The 22,320-nt window shown below is 39.5% G+C and overlaps 1 protein-coding gene across 2 annotated transcripts in view; it reads left to right on the top strand.

Moving 5' to 3' along the window:
* spata17 (spermatogenesis associated 17) overlaps positions 1-22,320 on the top strand; it is a 346,047-nt gene that overhangs the window by 130,982 nt on the left and 192,745 nt on the right. The window lies entirely within an intron of this gene.

The raw sequence follows: 22,320 nt of genomic DNA, 5'->3' as shown, positions 1-22,320 counted from the left end.
GGCAGAATTCACACTGAAGTAGAGATCACAATCTGGTTGTCATTCAGCCTGGGTTCTCCTTCACTCTCAGCCTCCTTTGTATATGGTTTAATAGAATTGTAGAATCCCTACATTGCAGAAAGAGGCCATTCAACCCATCAAGACAGCACTGACCCTCTGAAGAGCATCCTACCCAGTCCAAGATCCCCCCCCCTACTGTAACACCACATTTACCCCACCACATTTTTGAGCTAGTTTGTTAATGTCTTGCCAAGCAGTGGAAACTATCCACCACTATTTGCCTATCAACATGATGTATTTCTATCTTAATTTTTGATTTGGAGATTTTTTTAATAATTCATTTATTATAATTAGTGAATCTAGCAACTAGGCAAAAGTGAGGACTGCAGATGCTGGGAACCAGAGTTTAGATTAGAATGGTGCTGGAAAAGCACAGCAGGTCAGGCAGTATCTGAGGAGCAGGAAAATTGATGTTTCGGGCAAAAGCCCTTCATCAGGAATGGAGGCAGGGAGCCTCCAGGATGGAGAGATAAGTGGTTGGGGGGGGGGGGGGGGGGGGGGGCGGGGTTGGGGGCTGGGGAGAAGGTACAAAGAGTACATTAGCTGAATGGGGGGGGGGGAATGGAGAAGAGAGGACAGATGGGAGGGTGGAGCAGATAGGCGGGAAGGGAGATTGGCAGGTAGGACAGGTCATGAGAACAATGCTGAGCTGGAAGGTTGGAACTGAGTTAAGGTGGGGGGAGGGGAAATGAGGAAACTGGTGAAGACCACATTGATGCCCTGGGTTTGCAGTGTTCTGAGGCAGAAGTTGAGATATTCTTCCACCAGGCGTCGGGTGGTAAGGGAGCGGCGGTGGAGGAGGCCCAGGACCTGCACGTCCTCGGCAGAGTGGCAGGGGGAGTTGAAATGTTGGGCTACTTAGTGGTGGGGTTGATTGGTGCGGGTGTCCCGGAGATGTTCCCAAATGGACCCCACCACCAGAGATATATTTCCCTCCTCACCCCTTTCCGCTTTCCGCAAAGACCGTTCCCTCCGTGACAACCTGGTCAGGTCCACGCCCTCCAACAATGCATCCTCCGGTCCTGGCACTGCAGGGATTGCAAAACCTGTGCCCACACCTCCTCCTTCACTTCCATCCAAGGCCCCAGAGGAACCTTTCACATCCATCAAAGTTTCACCTGCACATCCATCAATGTCATTTATTGTTTCCGTTGCTCCCGATGCAGTCTCCTCTACACTGGGGAGACTGGACGCCTCCTCGCAGAGCGCTTCAGGGAACATCTCCGGGACACCTGCACCAATCGACCCCACCGTCCTGTGGCCCAACATTTCAACCCCCTCCCTCCCACTCTTCCGAGGACATGCAGGTCCTGGGCCTTCTCCACCGCCATTCCCTCACCACCCGACGCCTAGAGGAAGAACGCCTCATCTTCTGCCTTGGAACACTTCAACCACAGAGCATCAATGAAGACTTCACCAGTTTCCTCATTTCCCCTCCCCTCACCTTACCCCAGTTCCAACCTTCCAGCTCAGCACTGTCCTCATGACCTGTCCTACCTATCAATCTGCCTTCCCACCTATCTGCTCCAGCCTCCCCTCTGAACCTCCATCCCCATCCCCATTCACCTATTGTACTCTTTGCTACCTTCCCCCACCTTCCTCTCTGACCTATCACCTCCATCCCCACCCCCATTCACCTATTGTACTCTTTGCTACCTTCTCCCCAGCCCCACTCCCCAACTTATCTCTCCACCCTGGAGGCTCCTTGCCTCTATCCTGATGAAGGGCCTTTGCCCAAAACATCGATTTTCCTGCTCCTCGGATGCTGCCTGACCTGCTGTGCTTTTCCAGAACCACTCTAATCTAGAATCTAGCAACCAGTCTGTCAGAATCATGGGTCAGTTTTATCTGGATGTAATATTGCAAAGCTTTTTGTTACACATCCTTGTTTTAACAAAATTGAAAAAGGTTTACAAAACAGATTTTAAAATATATTCAGTATTCACCATCAGTTGGTACTTGAATGGCAATTACATTTTGAAGAGCTCAGGAACTGAAAGACTGAAATAGGATCTTGGAGAATCACTGGGTCAAGTAGCTAAACGTAATTACCGAGTAGGGTTACTGTTTGTTTACCAAAGAAAAGAGAAGGCATGAAACAAGATCCCAAAAAAGAGATAGGGGTAAAGCAGAACTAACGTGTTCAACTAGTAAGTACAATGCAAAAGCATTAGAATTTTAGTTAGTCCCCTAGAAGTGGAGGAAAGTGAATGATGAAGAAGCCAAAGAGTAATATTAAGAATGAAAAGACTGTCATGAATAGGAAGAATAGAGAACAATGCAAAATCAAGGTCTGTTTGAAGGAAAAATTAATATCTTAAAGTTTATTTGCACTCAAAAACAGGTGTGCATGGGGACAGAGCACTCTCTGACGTGTTAATATTATCCTGAACTATCAAGTGGACATCTGTAATGGGGAAATATGACCGAAAACTGCATTTTTATGGCATTCTGTGTACTGTGTCTGGCAAGAAAGTAATATTTTGGATTAAGTATATTTATGACATTGGTCACAAGTGGAATAGACTCCCTGAAATACTATGCTAAACCATCCTTTATGGTTTTTACAGTTCTTCAAAATCTTGCTTTTGTAAAAGGCTGTCTAGGCTTTGTTATTTAGTGAACTAAGGCCACAGCGCGGCATGTCCTTGTGAAGCCATATCATAGCAATTAAATTGTGAAGTACTCAAAATAAGCAGAGGTGTAAGGATTAATTCTCAATGCTTTTTCTATCAGCTCAATGTGCTCTCTGCTTCACTTGATTTTTATTTTGACCCACGATGTTTAAATTGTGTAGCTATTTATTTCTTAGAGATATTTAACAAGAGATGCACTAATCTAGCAGGTCATAAATAGGGTTTGAACACTAAAGTATAAATTCATTAATCTGCATTCTGTTCGAATAGAGTTCCTTACCCAGAATATGAGATTAGTGAATTTACCCTATGGAGTTTAACTATGTGATTTATAACGCTTTAACAAAAATGTCATTTGTGAATAAGGATGATTTATATACATATATACAGTTTGAAATACTGAGTAACTTTTATTTAATATTGTTCTATGTTATTTTACACTTGCTTTGTTCCATCCAGCATTTACAGTATTAAGGATTGGGAGGAAAAAATAGGACTTAATTGGTTTCACATTACTGTACATTTAGCAATGATCCCAGGTTTCTTTGTCATTGTTACACACTAAGAGTGAACTAACGTATCCTTTTATCTTTACTATTTTAATGAACATAACATACAGCTACACTTGTACTCAATATTTGAATTTCATTGTCAGTTGCCCTTTTTTTATGCTTAGAAAGCCAGTTATCTTTATTTCCAATTAAATAGGCTGGAGTAATATCAGTTTGAGTAGAAATGGTTTCTGCATATTCATTTGTGATTCCTTTTTGTAAGGTTTTCTTTACACTGTTTTGTCAAAACAGATCTGGGCAAAGGTCCAAAATGAAAAATCCATTCCAAAGAACTAATGATTTTGGTATTATTTATGTGACTGATGAAAATTAATTTTATATGAGAGCTTTACTCATTTCAAGATAATTTTTGTAGTTGTCAAGCAGAAAATCCACACTCAATAGATAAATCATATCTGGTGGCAAAATACAAAGAATTTTAATACTGCCATTTAAAATATTTCCAAAAGTTTCAAATGGTTTCTAATGGAAAACTTGATTTGAATACAAGCCACTTAAGAAATTTAAAATATCCTCTTTTGTGAAATAATTTACTTTAAAAATTTTGACGGCAAAGTTATTTTACTTTTGAACTATAACTTGCCATCATCAATGGATCTATGCACTGCAAAGTATAGTTTGTCTTTTTTCCTTCTTATTTTAAAATGTATATACTCGTTGTGAATTGAGACTGTGATTATAGATATTAAATCTATACACAACTTAATGTCCAAAATAAGTATTCCAGTTTTTATAATAACGGCAGCACTTAAATCTGATTCATTTCTTATATTTCATAAGTCTTGGATAAATTACTAATGAGCTGAGGAGCAGGATACCTTTCTTAAAGGAATTAATGAAGTTGAATCACATGTATTGCCTTAGATATAGAGACAGCAATATGCAATATCAATATTGTTTTACTCTCCTACCATACTATTATCACTAATTTCAATGTTTCTATTCATTGTATGATTTTATTGTCAACTTATTAAGGAACTGTGATACATTTTGAGTTGGCTATGGCCTGTCTCTTTATTTAAAACTGATAACCACTGGTTATTCATATTTGGATGTTAGTTATTTCCCTTTGTAAGAACACTCCCATACTGATTGAAAAAAAATTAGTATTCTTGCTTTTGAATTCTGTGAATGCACAAGTATTTTATACAGAGTTTATTAAAAATTATTAGAAGAGCAGCTTTGATATTTCTTTCATGAAAGTGTCCATAAAATTCACCGTGTATGAATATCCCAGATGTGCTTTAGTATAATGCACTGAAGAAAAGTTATTGAATAGGCGTGACTATGATTGTTGGCAAATTGACAGTTGCTTATGCAGTGGATCACAGACTTAAATGACAGACGTTTGCATCTAATTATATTTTGTGGATGTTTCATATGCCGATATATGTTGAAATTATCTTAAATGCAGCAGCAATTCCAACAGGCATATCTATTCTTAGCTCTAATGATGGAGTTGTGACTCTGATGGATTAAGAGCTGTCCTATATTTTATGCTTGGATCAGCAGTATTGAAGGCAAGATGTAGAAACAAATGCTTAAGCATTACGAAGGAAACTAAAGTTCTTTTTTAGCATTAGCTTATTATTCATTATCTCCTGCTATTTCCTATTCTCTCATGTATCTTAAAATGTAGCATCAGTTAAGTGAAGGAAGGGGTAATCAACAGTGTTATCAAGCAAAACCTGCTTAGCAATAATCCGCACACTGACACTCAGTTTGGGTTCTGCCAGGACCATTCAGCTCCTGACCTCATTGTAGCGTTGATTCAAACATGGACAAAAGACTCCTGAGATGAGGTCAGAGTAACTGCCCTTGACACCAAGGCCACATTTAACTGAGTGTAGTATCAAGGAGCCCTAGCGAAACTATGGTGGATGGGAATTAGAGGCAAAACTATCCACCTGTTCTTGTCTTATCTAGCACAAAGGAAAATGGTTGAAGTTGGAGATCATGGATCCAAACTCCAGGGCATCATTGCAGGAGCTGTCAGGGTGGTATGCAAGCCCAATCATCTTTAGCAGCTACAATAATGATCTTTCCATTATAAGATTAGAACTGAGGAAATACACCGATTGTGCAATGTTAAGCAACTCCTCAGAATTTGTCTGTGTCCAAATGCAGCAAAACCTGGACAATAGCGAGACTTGAGTTAACAAAGGGCAAGTAATACTTGAGCCACACAAGTGCCAGCGATAACCACCTCCAACAAGAGAGAATTGAAGCATCACCCCTACACATTCAATGATATTATAATTACTGAATACCTTACCATAAATATTCTAGGGGTTACAATTGACCAGAATCTGAACTGCAGTCGTCATAAAAATATAACAGCTACAAGATCAAGTTCAAGGCTAGGAATCCTGCAGTGAGTAACTCAACTCCTGACTCCTCAAAGTCAGCCATTTCAAACCCACAAACATTACCATCTAAGAGGACAAGGGCAGCAGATACATGGAAACACCACTACCTGTAAACTTCCCTCCAAACCATTCAATACTTTGACTTGGAAATATATCACGGTTCCTTCACTGTAATTGGATCAAAATCTTAGAACTCCCTCTGCAACAGCATGGTGGGTGCACTTGCACCAGATGGACTGCAGAGGTTCAAGAAGGGAGCTCACTGCCACCTTCTCAAGGGCAATTGGGAATGGTCAATAAATACTGGATTAGCCAGCCACACCCTGAATGAACTTTTAAAAATTATCCTAACTGTTTAAGTTACCATTGAGAGCATATGCAATAAATCAAATAAAACCCACATGTATATGTCCAATGTATCTTTTCATTGTGAATAATGATTCTGAAGAAGAGTCACACTGGATTCAAAACATTAACTCTGTTTCTAACTCTATAAGTACTGCCAGACCTGTTGAGCTTCTCCAGCATTCCCTCTGTTTCTCATTATATACTGTGTTCCCTTCATTATGGCAATTACTGGAGATGGTAGAGATTTGGAATAAAAATAGAAAGTGCTAGAAATGCAGCAGCTCTGACAGTATCTGTTGAGAAAAAATAAAGCCAATGTTTCAAATCCAAGTTTGGACCTGGGTATACATCGATTTGCTATTATATTCCTTCCACCCCAAAAATCATTTGATGAAATTTGTTCTTTCAATTGAAAAGGAAATGAACAAGTGGCAAATATATTTGGCCAATTATATGCACTTTATTTACTAAGAACCAATCCACAAGATCATAAAACATAGGAACAGAATGAGTCCACTCTGCTGATCAAGTCTGCTTCACCATTTGATCATGGCTGATATGGAGTTTTTCAACTCCATTCTGTTGCCTTCTCCCCATAACCTTTGAACCCCTTACTAATCAAGAACCTATCTATATCTGTCTTAATCATACTTAGTAATTTGGCCTCCACAGCCTTTCTGTGGCAATGAGTTCCACAGATTTACCATCCTCTACCTGAAGAAATTCCTCCTTATCTGAGTTCAGAAGGATTAGCCCTTTACTATGTGGTTGTGCTCTTGAGTCCTAGTGTCTTCTACTAGTTGAAACATCTTCTTTGCATCCACTCTATGTACATCTCTCGGTATTCTGTAAGTTTTAGAGAGATCCTCCCTCATCCTTCTAAACTCCATTGAATACAGACCCAGAGTTCTCAACTGCAGCTCATATGACAAGCTCTTCATCCCCGGGATCATTCTTGTAAACCTCCTCTGGACTGCCTCCAAGGCCACCACATCCTTCCTCAGATATGGGCCCAAAACTGCTCACAGTATTTCAATATTGCAGTCTGACTAGAACCTCACACAGTATTAGCAGTACGTCCTTGTTCTTGTATTCTAGACTTCTCAAAGTGAATGCTAAAATGTCATTTGCCTTCCTAGCTGCCTACTGAACCTGCATGTTCTGAATCCTGAACTAGGACTTCTATTTCCCCTTGAGGTTCAGATTTGCAACGCCTTCCCCAAATAGTAAATAGTCTATTCTTCCTGCCAAAGTGCATAACCTCACAATTTGCAACATTGCATTCCATCTGCCACTTCTTTGCCCACTCTCCTAGCCTTTCTAAGTCATTCTGTAGCTTCCCTGCCTCCTCAACATGACCTGTCCCTCCACCTATCTTTGTCTCATGTGAAAACTGAGCAACAATGCCCTCAGTTCCTTTGTCCAAATTGTTAATGTGTAACGTGAATAGTTGTGTTCCCAACACCGACCTCTGCAGAGCTTCACCAGTCACCAGCTACCATCCTGAAAAAAAATCCTTTAACCCCACTCTCTGTCATCTGCCAGTCAACCAATCCTCTATCCATGCCAGTACCTTGCCAATAATACCATGGACTCATTTTATTTAGTAGTCTCCTATGTGGGACTTTGTCAAACGCCTTTTAGAAATCCAAATAAATCAGTCCACTGCCTCTTTTTTTTAAATCTTCCTCATTACCTTCTCAAAGAATTCTAACTGATTTGTCAGGCATGACCAACCCTTGATGAAGCTATGCTGACTCTGCACTATTTTACCATGCATTCCAAGTACTCCTGCAATCTCATTCTTCATCATGAATTCTAAAATCTTACTAACAATCGAGGTCAGGCTAACTGGCCTATAATATTCCATCTTCTGCCTCCCTCTCTTCTTAAATAAGGGTATGACATTAGCCATATTTTAGTTCTCTGGGATCCTCTCTAACTCCAATGTCTGAAAGATCACCATCATTGCCTCCACAATTTTCTCAGCTATCCTCTTCAGATTCTGGGTCATCCAATCCAGGTGAATCGTCCACTTTCAGACCTTTCAGCATCCCTGGCACCTTCTCCTTAGTGATAGCCACTGCACTCACTTCTGCCTCCTAACTCTCTCAAAGTTCTGATATGTTACTGATGTCTTCCAAAATCTTCCACCTCTGCTTAATTACTCAAAGACTTTGCTTCTACTTGCTTTGCAGGAAGAGATTTTCAAATCCTCATGGCCCTCAGTGAATTTGTTTTTGTTTTCTGTCTGTTTTAAATGGATAACCCCTTATTTTTAAACCGTCATCCTTAATTCTAGATTCTCCCATGAGAGAAAATATACTTTCCACTTCTCCCTTATCAAGAACCGTAATGATCTTATATGTTTTGGTTAAGTTAACATTTAATCCTCTAAACTCCAATGGATACAAGTCTAGCCTATCCATTCTTTCCCCATAAGACAACTGGTATTAGACTATAAACTTTCTCTAAACCATAATGCAGTTACATCCTTCATTATGTAAGGTGACATGTACACTGTGCTCCACATGTAGTCTCAACAGTGCCTTGTATAGCTGAACAAAGACAAGTGAGACCTTGGTTTAATATTCTGAAACAGACTGTGCAGCAGTGAAGCTTTATTCTTGTTCTCATATCTCTGGAGTGGGACTTGAACCCACAACCTTCCGGGCCATGATTTTAATGTGCAGCAGTAACCACATCCATGAGCCAAAAAGTCAGGGAAACACAACCTTGACCATTTCTGGGAGTCCCTTTGGATTTTACATCTATCAGACAATTAACTATCTGAATTAGAGGCTTCCACTCCTTGAAGAGGCAAAATCTACCTCCCCAAGAGCTGCCAATCAATTAGAGGCCTGCAGATCCATTTCTGATAGTGCATCAGGGGTGGTGGCAGTTGTACCCAGTCCAGAGCAGCAATAAGGGTAATTCCATGGAAATATGGTTAGGGGTGGTGCGCTGAGTGAAGTGTCTGGAAGTGAAAGAGCATTTTGTTGCTGTCATCAGGAGAGCCCTACATGACGCCCAATCAAGTTGACTCCCCCACTGAACCCCAGAAAAGCCAACTAGACATATATATCTGAACTCCCTCCATGAGGGTGGCCATTTCTCACTTCCCCACTGCTGGTAAAATACCAGCAAACTTGGGAGGATGAGCAGCAAGCCAGACTGGGCACTCCTTCTCTATTGTTTGGCCATCCCTTCCTCTCAACCCATTGCCTGAATCTCTGCAAAATCCCACCCTGTGTATCAGAGGTGAGAGTGCTGCCAACTGAAGCATGACTGACAAGTTGGACATTGCATACAATGTTCTGTGGAATCTTAACAAACTATCGAGCTTTTTTTTAAATTTGTAAACTGGGTGAATTGGAATGACTCTAAGTAGATTCTAGTTCAGACTGTCATTTCACATATAAATCAAAAGATCTAAATCTGATTTGATTTGAGTACAGACTCAAACCACAATTTCATAATTGATCATTTTTATTTCTTCACTCATGGGACATGGACATCACTGGCTGGGCAGCATTTATCACCTGTCCCCAGTTGTCCTTGAGAAGGTGGTGGTGAACTGCCTTCTTGAAATGCAGAAATCCACATGCTGTAGGTTGACCCACAATGCCCTTAGGCAGGAATTTTGATCCAGCGACAGTCAAGGAATAGTGATGCAATTCCAAATTAAGATTGTGAGTGGCTTAGAGGGAACTGTAGGCGGTGGTGTTTCCATGTAACTGCTGCCCTGTCTTTCTAGATGGAAGTGGTCATAGGATTGGAAGATGCAGCTACTCTGATGAAGTCCTGCAGAGACGTTCTGGAGCTGGGGTGACTGACCTCCACAATACCTTTCTATATGCCAGATATTACTCCATCCAGCGGAATGGGTTTTGCTAGGGTTCCTTATGCCACAGTGGTTTAAATACTAAGCCAAATGCTGGGGTTACAAACATTAGAGTTATAATTTGGGATAAATATCTGGTCCACTAGGTTTCTGCCCAAGTTAAGTTTCATTTGTAATCCCAACCTGATCAGGAGTGAAGATAGATGTTTGCTCAGTCTACAATCTCCTCATGTGTTAGCAGCACTTGGAGATCATTCCACAATCGTTGGGAGTTTCACTCAACTGAACTCGGTTAGGCCCTAGAAGATCCCATTCTTTCTGAAATTTTAATTATGGCCATTCTGAAAGCCTTGAATGCATATGCACTAAAGATAATTAATCCTGTAGGAGAATTAAAATTAATTAAATATTTTAATCTTTGAACTAATGAGATCTCAGGTTCAATGTTATCTCCCATCTCTTTAAACTTTTGGTGGCAAAGTGGAGAGGGTGTCTCTGTTGTCCATCTTCAGGTACAAGTCACTGCTCCAATACTTAAGTGATCCAACAATTTGGGACAGGGTCAAGAGGAGGACTTTTAGTTTATCTACTATCAGGACTGTAATGCTCATTTGGATTTCCCTGATTCTTTGCTTCAGGTCGTTAAATGCTTTCTTTCAACATATGACTCATCCAAGATGGCAGCAGTGTAGCAAGGCTGCATGCGGGCACTTGCCTGAGCCTCATCTGCTTTCTTTATTTTATCTTTTGTTTTACTTCTCTTTTTACTTTCGTCTCTTCCTTTTGGTTTTTTTATTTTCTTGACAGGATAGTCAGCAGCATCAGAGTGGCAGCTACAGCAGGCCATGCACAGAGTGGCAGCAGCCTCCTCGCAGTTGGAGGTAGTGATAGCAGCAGACACAGCACCTCCCAGCAAGAACGTCATCCCAGTATTCAAGGCTGGTAATGGCGGCACCAATGGCAAAGCCCCTCCAACAATTGGAGGTGGTAGTAGCAGCAGACTCTTCAAGATAGCAATGTCGGCAAGGTGACATCTCAGAGGAGGGTGGCTGGAGCGGGATTCTTAGCAATGGAGCCTGGCCTGGCAATGAAGCCAGGGACTCCTGGTTGTAGTACGTCTAAGACAGGGCTCTCCTGGCATTGAGAAGGTGATGGCTGCAGTGGCGGTAGCATGATATGTCCTGAGAGGGGACTCCTGGCATCATTTGAGGTGGCAGCGGAGCCAGAGAGTCCTGTTTGCAGTCATGATAGACATGTTATAGGAGTAGGGACTCCTACTGGGGAGGCAGCAGAAGCAGCGGAGCCCGGGACTCCTGGTTGCAGGGTGAGTATGGTATTCAGTGGCAGGGTGGGACCCCATGGCGAGATAGGCCCGGGGTGAAGAGGTGGCACCTAAAGTGTGGTAAGTCCTATATTGGTGGGTCCGGTGCAGATGATGGCGAGGTGATAGAGGGATGATGGCAGTGCCAATGTCGCTGGTGAGCAAGCTTATGACTCAGGACTTATTGTAGAGGTGGTGGAATAAAGATAGATTCTCTTTCAGTTATATCTATTTATTCTTTTTATTCTTAAACTATTCAAAATGTTGGTGAATTGTGGTGAACCATTGAAGCTTTTCACTGTATATTATTGTATTATTCACTGTAAAATGCAAGTGACAATAAACGAATCATTCAAGTTCCTCGTTAGTCCCTCGCTGGCTGTTGTTACTTACGGTGCTTCTAATAAAACCTCAATGCACATTTTGTTTTTCAGCTTTATTGTGCTGTCTGGATACTAGACAGAAATACATTTTCTCCAGTTTCCTCTGCCTTCATCATAACTTTTCCTATCAGAACCACTTTCCACTCTTTTGATCTCATTTCCACATAGCTGCTGAGCACACAAATTTATTTCCTGCTCCTACACTGTAAACATTGTGAAAAGTTCCTTCTCCTCTGGTACTGTCCTACTTTTTAAAAACTGCAGCTTTGCCTTCTTCCTTTCTGAAAAAAATATCCTGTCTTGTTCTCTCTCCTCCTTGCTCTTGTACTTTATGTCTCCATTTATGAAACCCAGAATACCGCATGCTTAATTAACAGCTCTCTCTCTTTGTCCTGTCACCTTTAATGACTTATATACATGTACACTTCAACCTTCCTTTGCTCTTGCACACCTTTGTTACCTTTATTTCACTTTATCGCTTTGATCTTTATTGCATACTTCACACATCTCCACACTTCATTATCCACTTATCTCCCCAGTCCACCTGAGATATTGCCATCTTCTCATGTCTTGCAATTAAATCTGCAATCAGATTTCTGCCCTTGCTACTGTATTCAAGTAATCCCCACTTTATATGAATTAGTAATTGTAGTGCACTATTCTTTCTTCTGACTTCTCGGAATAGTATCAACATCATTATTCTCATAGCATATACACTGTGAGCATGTCTATTGTTTCTCAAACCTATTATTAATTTTAGCTGCACTCTGGAAAACCTCCAGTCCATATTTTCTTTTTCTGCAGCCATGCCTCAGATATTTATATCATCGATTTCAACTGGTCAGTAATCCAAAAATTTGCAAAGGATACTGTGTCCCTGAATAACCCTCCTGCTGAGGGAACTCTAAGGCTTTTCTTGCTTTGAAGAAACTTTCAATGACTACACTGTTCTGCTGTGACTCATATCCACAATATTCTCCTCCACGATTCTTTACCACTGCCCCACTTATTCAGTATAATTTCCTAGAAACATAGAATGGGTACAACACAGAAAAGGGTTGTTCAGCCCATCAAGCCCGAGTCAACAATCAGCAAAAGCAATTTAACAAGTCTCAACCACACCCTTCCTTGTACTCTAAAAATATTTTCCCATTCAGATGTTTGTATTTGAGAGCCATAATTGAATCAGCCTCCACCATCCTTTCAGCAGAGGATTCAAGATTGCAATCATCTGCTGTATAAAAATAGTTTTTGCTAATGTGCATTTGATTTTTCTTACCAGTCCATTTAAACCTGTTCTCTAGATCCTAGTTCCTTCTTCCCCTCCACACCTATCTCATCTCCCTTCGTCCTCTTGCTCTCTTTCTTCTTTCCTTCCCTCTTCTCCCTTGTTAAAAAATTTGAATTATAGTATGGTTCCAGCACAGCTTGGATAGAAAACGTTCAGCCTACCATCTCTCTGCTGGATCTCTGCAAGAGCAATTAACCAAGTGCCACTCCCCTGCGTTTTCCCCATGGCTGTGTAATATTCTCCTGGTCTGATTATGATCCAGGTCTCTTTTGAAACCCATGGTTTAACCTACCTCTACCTGACTATCAAATAGCGCTTTCCAGATCTTGTGTAAAAGGTTTTTCATCATTATCTTAATTTAGTATATAATGTCAAAGAATAGAAATAGAAATCATACTAAAATTCTCAAAATGCTGTACAAAGAGGACCACAGTATTTTTTTTTTAAAGTGTCATACATCCAAACAAACAAAATTTGTAATATTTGCATTAATTACCATCTCAGCATGGTGCTTTTATCATTTACTATTGCTTCTGAGTAAAGAATACTGATTTTTCTTTGCCTATTAGCACTAAACACCCTAAACAACTAATAATAAGAGAGGCAGTTACTGTGCAAATCACATTATGTATGTGAGGGCTCTGGGGCATGGCTAGGCATGATTAAAGTTTCCTTTGATCCAGTGTTACGCTGCTTAATCCAGCTAATTTTCGATGGAAATTTTGAAAATAAATCTTTTACTTATTCCAGTTTGCTTATATTTTTCTAATAAAGGTTGTCATGTTATAATATTTTGATAAAGATAACACCCTGTGCATAACTGTTCCAGAAGTTGAGTGAAACTGAACCTTTATGAAAATTAAGAAGTAGTGTCATTGTATTGTGTAATCTTAGAAATGAATTTGATAATGTGCTCTTTCATCTATTATGAAGCAGAAAAGCTTTGAATAACCTATGAATTCTTCAATAGAAAGCAATTTTCATTGGAATCAGATTACAATTGATACATTTAATAAGTTATTTCCGTGTAAAATATTGTGATTAATATCACAAGATTACATGGCAGAAGTTCGTAGATTTAGTGATATACCATTTATAAACCATTTTTGAATGTACTACTCACAAAAAAGAAACAGATTTTTGAGATATGTGTGCACTAAAGTATGGTTTGCTTAATTCAAACATTCAATATTTTCTAATTGTTGCGTTACTCCTAACTGATGAAATAAAGTAGTTGAGATGATCACATAGATCCTGCAATTTCTCTTCATGAAAGTTTTAAGGTACTCTGTAGGCAGCAAATTGAAGACTTTTGTGTCTGTGATTGCAATTTAATGTTCAGTTTCTTTCTGGGGTGGTTTAATAGTTTGCAAAATCTCATTCCATTCCAACTGATGTTGAATTCCTCATGAACTGTAAACAGTACCTACAGGTCGAGCAACAACTTCTTGGTATTATCATTAGGCTGTTAATCCACAAACAAGGTAATGTTCTGAGGACATGGGTTTGAATCTCACCATGGTAGATGGTGAAATTTGAAGTGAATAAACACCTGGAATAAAGAGAATTCATTTCATTGATAGAAAAATTCATCTGGTTCGCAAATGTCCTTTAGGGAAGGAAACTGCCATCATTGCCTGGTCTGATCTACATTTTACTCTAAATCCACAGCAATGTTAGTGAGTTTTGAGAAGATTTGTAGCTCAGGTTGAGGATCTGGATGTAGTTTTGCTCGCTGAGCTGGAAGATTCGTTTTCAGATATTTTGTCACCATACTAGTTAACATCTTCAGTGAGCCTCCGAATGAAGCCTTCATTCCGAGGCTCATTGAAGATATTACCTAGTATGGTGATGAAACATCTGAAAACAAACCTTTCGGTTCAGCGAGCAAACCTACATCCAGATTCACAGCAATGTGTTGGACTCCTCACAGCCCTCTGATTACTAGAAAGACTCAAAAGAGACATAAAACTGGAATGTCCACCTACCATTGACCTATGCACTGTAAATGGCAATGGCAAAAATTATCCTGCCACCCCTGCATGGTCCTCCTGTATGGGCATTAATGCCAAAAATGGGAGAACTGTCTTATAGACTACTGAAGCAACAGTCATACTCACAGAATCATACCTCACAGACAATATCCCAGAAACACCATCACCATCCTTGGATATGTCCTGTCCCACTGGCAGGACAGGCCCATCAGAGATGGTGGCACCATTGGATGCAATTGGGAGGGAGTTGCCCTTGGAGTCCTCAACATAGACACCAAACAACATGAAGTCTCATGGCTCCTGATCAAACATGGGCAAGAAAACCTCAGATACTGAAGAAATTCATGCAACAAGACCTGGACAATATCTAGGCTTGGGCTGAAAAGTGGCAAGTAACATTCATGCCATATCGATTACAAACAATGACCATCTTCAATAAGAGACAATCTAACCATTGTCGCTTCACATTAATTGGGACTATTATAATTTAATCCACCACTTCAATATCCTTGTATTACCATTGACCATAAACTGAACTGCACTAGCCATATGAATACAATGGCTACAAGATCAAGTCAAAGGCTAGGAGTCCTGCAGGGAATAATAACTCACCTCTTGACTCCCCAAAGCCTATCCACCTTCTACAAGGCACAAGTCAGGTATGAGATGGAATACTCACTACTTGCTTGAATTAGTCAGTTCCAACAATACTCAAGAAGCATGATACCATCCAGGCCAAAGCAGCACACTTGGTTAATTGCCACATCCATAAACATCCACTTCACCTATCACCAATGCTCAGTAGCAGCAGTGTGTATTATCTACAAGATGCATTGCAGAAATTCACCAAAGATCCTTATACAGAAACTTCCAAACCCACAACTACTTCCATGTTGAAGGACAAAGGCAGCAGTTACATGGGAACACTGCAACCTGCAAATTCCCCTCCTAGCCACTCACCATCCTGGAAATATATCACAGTTCCGTCAGTGACGCAGGTTCAAAACACTGGAATCCCTCCTGAATACATTATGGATCTACTAATAGCAAATGAAGTGCAGGTGTTCAAGAAGGCAGCTCACTGCCACCTTCCCAAAAGCAACTAAAAAATGGCAGTAAATGCTGGCCCATCCAACAATATCCAAGTCCCATTGTAGTAATCCAAGTACATTTTTTCTCATGTTGCTTTCTGCGTAGATTGCTTTTTCACTATACTTTTCAGTATTTGAGTTGAAAGTGTGAAAGGTGAATTTATGTTCACAATGCAAAATTTTAAGAAATTAGTGGCATGGAATGTTTCCCCTGCTTTAAGCTTTCACTTTCACAATAGAATGTTGAGTACTATTCTGATTTTTTTTTAAATATGGCAATATTTGTTCTTTGTGTTTATAGTACAACTGAATGATGAATTGAATGTATTCAATTGTCAATTTGATAGAATGCGCCAACACTTTTGCCTCCAAAAGTATTCACCAAATCTGGAGCATTGGAATGTATGAATGTCATATATTTTGATGCTCAATATGGTGGTCCAAAATTGATTGTGGCCAATAAATATACATGCCCTCAGCTGATTGTTAGATTTGCTCTTAAGTGCTTAACTTGCAGAAAATTTTGGATTTGGAGATAGAAATAGTGAAGCACCTTCTGCAGGACGTCTAATATCTGTGTAAACAGGGCAAGTAATCATGCATCTGTCTTGACAGTGTTCTACTTGAGAACTTATGAAAAAATTTAACTGTTCATTTTTAAAAGGCAAAGAAAATGGGTAATTTACCTTGAAACAAAATGGAACTGGTGATATCTCCATTCTCTGTTAGCATACATGAAACTGCCCAGACTGAAACAACCCTGAGTTAGGTACTCTGCTTTCTCTCCACAGATGCTGCTAGATCTGCTGAGTTTCTCCAATAATTAATGTTTTTGTTTTAGATTTCTAGCAACCACAGTTCTTTGTTTTTAGGAAGATGCCTGCATGATTGGACAGTTAACACTGTTCCAGTGAAGTGACAGTAAAAGCGCAAGTGATCCTACCTCTGGAATTAATAGCTGGTTTTGTCTAAATATCAGCAGAAACTGATGTACAGTGGTCACACGGACTTAGTGGCTGCAGATTGAAATTCCACAAATGGGTGTGAAAAGATACCATTCTCTCACAAGCAAATGCAAATAGCTAAAATTCAAAACTATCAAAGAACTGCAGATGCTGGAAATCAAAAACAAAAACAGAAATTGCTGCATAAAATCAACAGGTCTGAGAACATCTGTGGAGAGAAAACAGAATTAATGTTTGGGGCGGCACAGTGACTCAGTGGTTAGTACTGCTGCCTCACAGCACCAAAGACCCAGGTTCAATGCTTCAGTCCACAACTCTTCTTCAGAACTCAAGTTCAGTGTTGTTTTTCTGAATCTTGGCTATTTGCATTTACTTGTGAGGGAATGCTATTTTTCCCACACTCATTTGTGGAATTTCAATCTGAAACGCAGTTCTGATGAAGGGTCACTGGACACTGTTCGTTCTGCCTTTTCTTCACAGATGCTGCCATACCTGGCACGTTTTTACAGCAAAATCTGCTTGTGTCACCAAAATTCAAATGTCATTGTATGTCAATGATAACTTCATCAGGGACCATCTGTACAGACAATGGGAACACCAATACCATGATCATCTGAAAGAGACCAACTTGTAATAAGAAACACTTTATTGAGCAATGTATCAGTTCGCCTGGGAGATAAGGTGTCTCAAAGTGAAGAGATTCCTCAAAACTAAGGAAGAACCCTCCCTAAAGGTTCACACTAGACAGAGAAATAAGGTTATCCTATTACCTGCAGATTAACAAAGTCAAGCCATTTCTTCACTACAGTGGAGATTGACAACCGATATAATTGCTAAAAATCTGGAAAAACTAAGAAAAAGCTTGAAAGATTGAGCACTTGTAAACAGAAAGATTACTTTTGGTTGCTTGTCATTTTAATTCTCCCTCTAGCTCCTTTGCTGATCTGTCTGTCCACAGCTACTTCAGTCTTCCAGTGAAGCTAAGCACAAGTTTGATAAATAGCACCTCATCTTTCTACTCAATGGCTTTCTGGGCTCAACATTCTGTTCTAAAACATTACATTATATCCTCTGCCTCCAGTTTTTTCCAACATTTTTTCCCATTTTCTTTTGTTTCACTGGCCTGGTGTTTTTTTTTCTTCTCCCTTTCATGTGTATTAGATGGCTTTTATGAGGTCATTCACAACTCATTAAGAGACATGCTTTTTTTCTTTACTGTACTCAATTCCACCCTTTTTGATGTTGCATCATGAAATCTTTTGTCATTTAATCTCCCTGGCCTCCATCCTAAACACAGCCTGCCTTTTGTACTTGCAACCATCCTTTGAATTGGCTTAAAATTTAATTTCTATCTCAATGATAAAAGGCCATTCAACCTGAAACATTAATTTTGTTTCTATCCAGATGCTGCATAACCTTTCCAAGATTTTTAAATTTTATTATAAGGAAACTTGTCATTTCTTGAGAGCTAGAGAATTTAAAGCACTTTTTCTTTAAAACACAACTTATAATATTATACAAATCACATAAAGGCACAAAACCTTCAAGACAACAGGGTAACATTATGACATAAAATGAGAAACTGCTGGAGAAACTCAGCAGTGTCTACAGAAAGAAAGTAGAATTTTTGTTTCAGACCTTCAACTTTTGCAATTTTATGTTTTATTTTAACATTATTATCACAAAGCTAGTCCTTTTTTTACTAAAAGCTTTTCCTTGGCTTAAGGAGACTCTGTCCTTAATTTTTCTCAGGGGGCAATAAACCGGGCTGGGCTCCCATCAGTCTACTTTGTACAGAGATGACAAGGATTTTGAGAGGCCTTTCATTTATATGTAAACAGATGAGACTTCAGGCCAAAGTGGTCATGTTTTAGAAGGGACCTGTATAATGAAAGGGGAGTGGTCAGCTCTTTAGCTTAGCTAAGCTGAGCTGAGCAGTTTTAGTTCAGTTTTGAACTGGTTGGAAGTTCAACAGGGAGCTATGTGGAAACTCTCTCTCTTTTCTGCCCTTCAACTTCAACCTGTAAGCATGTGTTCCATTTATACTGTGTTTTTAAAGGGAGAGCGTTTATTGGGACCGTTGTGTATATTCAAAACAGCATAATTAAGTCAAGTTGGATAGGTTGAGTTCTGTAGGTGTTCTTTATTCTGTTCTTTGTGTTTCATTGTGTAATTTTGTGAATGATTTTTTGTCTATTTTAAACTCTAGTAGTCAACCTAGGTAGCTTACTTGGGGTAATGTTCACTGTACACTTACCAAAACAATTTGCAAAGTTATGATCTGGGGCTGCCTGCTTAAGAATGTTTTGAGTGGTCTGGCCTAGCCCATAACATTATGACATACATTGCTTTAGTATACATGTTCTTACTCTTACTATCAATCAGTTAAACAGTCAGACAGTTGGTTAGTTAGTCAATTGGTTAGTTATGTACATAATGTAACAATAATATGAGTAAATGTAGAACCCATATTATATGTTAGTCTAGGATATCATATCAGTGCATAATGTTAGTGTTGTTAATAAACTTCAAGACATCTTTCTCAACAAGCATTCAGTCTTTGTGGCAAATGTTACATGGGCTACCATACAGGAAAACAGCCATATCATATGCAGATAGTGATGGTTTCGTCCACATCATTGTGTCATCAGCCAAGCATTTTTCCATTATCAATGCCAAGAATAGATATTGTTCCATATATCTTTCTCTAGAGCCATAGCAACTACACTGAAGCCCAGAAAGATCATCAGCGGGCATCCCAAACACATTTAACATGTCCCTGAGCAAGCTTATTTCTATTCATTCTGAGATGATTAGGAAGATTTAGGAACGTAGTTTTCAAAATGCAAACACAGGATTATTCCATAAATTCTACATCAAGATATGTTTACCCATATGCACACAGATCACATGATTGCAGACAAAATCAACTAGTGATTGGCACATGAATCGATCTATTGAGCTGACATCAAAAGAACTAGAAACAACTGATCACATTGTGGGAAAAGTGTTAATTCCATAAACCACAGTAATCAAGAGTATCTCTCATTCCACATACAATTCCTTCTGAGCTGTGATGGAAGATCAATACTCATGTTTTTCATTTTCCAATGACACAGCTACTCTCTGTGAAATATTTCATTAACTTCCCTTTTGTGAGACAAAGCAAAGATATCTGATATTGACACATTTATTGCCATATTCATCCTGCTTAGTATTCCTTAACAAATTATGTCCCATAACAGTCCATATTACTCTAGGGGACCCAGAATCACAGAACTATGGAATTCTTATGGCACAAAAGACACATATTTGGCCCATCTTACGTGCACTGGCTCTTCAAATGAATGTTATTAACTTGTGCCAATCTCCCGCTTATTCCTGATATCCTTGTATACTATTTCTTTCCAAATCATCTCCAATATCCTCTTGAATGTCTTTGTGAGAGAGAGAGAGGAGATTTTCATCTATCTGGGCAGATTCAGTTGGGGATAGTGTCAAAATCAGGAAGGGATGGGGTTGGGTCAGAATGGGTCTATGTGGGGGCTGGGAAATAGAGACATTCTATACTCTGCTCTTACAATTACATTGTAATTTAATAGGTTTTGGAAGGAATTTCCTGTTTTATCCTCAATGAATCTCTCTCAAGTAACTGTCCTTTTGTTTAACAATAATTTTATGTAAACCTCATAGTGATAAATATGAAACTGACTTTTTTTTTGGATCATTGTAACTGTCAAAACCATGGTTGGTTGAGGCTTTTTCTGGCCTAGAAAATCGAAGGCTGACACCAGCAAAATTTCCAGTCAGCTTAGTTATTGTGGATGAGTTCCTACCAATGTCAGGCTGAAATCTTCTATTGGAGATGAGATATGTCATCCAAGATCTACATCAGTACCCTAAAGAAGTCCCAACATGTTGACTCCAGGGGAATTTCTTGGGAAGTTTGAACTTCCAATGGACATAGGTTAAGTGGATTGGCCTTGCTAAATTGTCTGTAGTGTCCAGGATTGTGCAAGTTTGGTAGATTAGCTATTGTAAATGTGGGTTACAGAGACAGGTGGAACCTAGATCTCAGTGGGATGCTCTTCGGAGGGTCGGTGCAAACCTGATGAGGCAAATGACCTCTTTACGCACTGTAGGGACGCTATGATTCTATTAACTCCCATCCTCCTTGGAACCCTCCACAACAATTTTTGTATCTGAGTTAGAGTTAGTGACTTCATTCAGTTCCAAAGTAATTACTTGAGTAGTTATCCAGGAAATGTTAGGAACATATTGGCTGAAGCCATCAAACGTTACTGGGGCAGGCAAGGGGTCGTAATTGAAAAGACTTTTGAAATGAAAAGGAGGTTTCCTCTTCCAAGCAGGGAGACAACAGAAAAAGTTCTCAGTAAGACAGGTTCAGTGAAAAGAAACAGTAAGGTATGTAACTTAAAGGGCATGGTTGTTATGCTCACTGGAATAATCCTGGAGAATGCAAAGAGCTTACTGGGTGCAGAGGGGAGAGTCACAGTGATGGTAGCAATAGGGACAAGGAAGGGTGAGAACTATATATTAAATATGGTGAACACAATGAGCCAGTTAGGCTTGTTGGGGATTGACAAACAGTAGGTGAACTGAATAAAGAGAGTGTAAGGGTAAGAAGGGACATGGATCCATATGAGATTAGGATTGGGGGAAGAGCAGGAATGTCAATGAGATAGTGAAAAAAATTTTAGTCACAATGGGAGTCTGAAGAAGGCTGAGTATACATCAAAGGAAAGAAGACTATCTACACTTATTGTGGAAAGTGTATTCTGGAGGAGGAGTGTAGAAGATGAAATAAAATGGAAGAAATGTTTAGAACATTTCAAAAGTTTAGAAAGTTTTGTTTCTCAAAATAGTTTCTTTTCAAAAATTTCAGAGACTGCACAGTGCAAATCAGAAGAGCCCCAGATTGCTTGCATGTGTTCCTGTACAATGCAAAACAGATAATTGGAAGATTCAGAATAGAAAGTTGAAAATACTATTGTAAGAGCACTTAGTTAAAAGGCTTAGCTTTGAAGGGAAACACTGAATGCAGAATAAAGGTAATAAAGTTCAATAAACTCCCTGCAAAAAGTATTGCATGCCATATCATTCATTAACATTTGCAAAGACCACATTATCTTATTTTTCTTTAGTTTTTGACTGGGGACCAAAACTTTTAAAAAGGCTGTTTTTAAAACCAAGCACTGTGGAAGGAATTGCTGCAGTTTTTAAAACAAATAACTTGAACTTGTGAGTTGTGTTTACGTTGTTGCTTTGTAAGTAGTGGAACAGTTGAGATAAGACGGCATGGTTCTGTGGTGTGTGTGCAGAGTGAGAATAGGCCAGTAACAGATAGCTGATTGGTTTCTGCAATTGTAATTATTTATGATGTCAAAGGTCATCAGCCTGGTGGCAATTTTATGATTGGCTCCTT

Source organism: Chiloscyllium plagiosum, unplaced genomic scaffold (genome assembly GCF_037043375.1).
Source record: "Chiloscyllium plagiosum isolate Xiang-an unplaced genomic scaffold, Cpla_swu_hap1 HiC_scaffold_10, whole genome shotgun sequence".
NCBI lineage: Eukaryota > Metazoa > Chordata > Chondrichthyes > Orectolobiformes > Hemiscylliidae > Chiloscyllium > Chiloscyllium plagiosum.
This window is presented reverse-complemented; position numbering and strand designations above follow the sequence as displayed.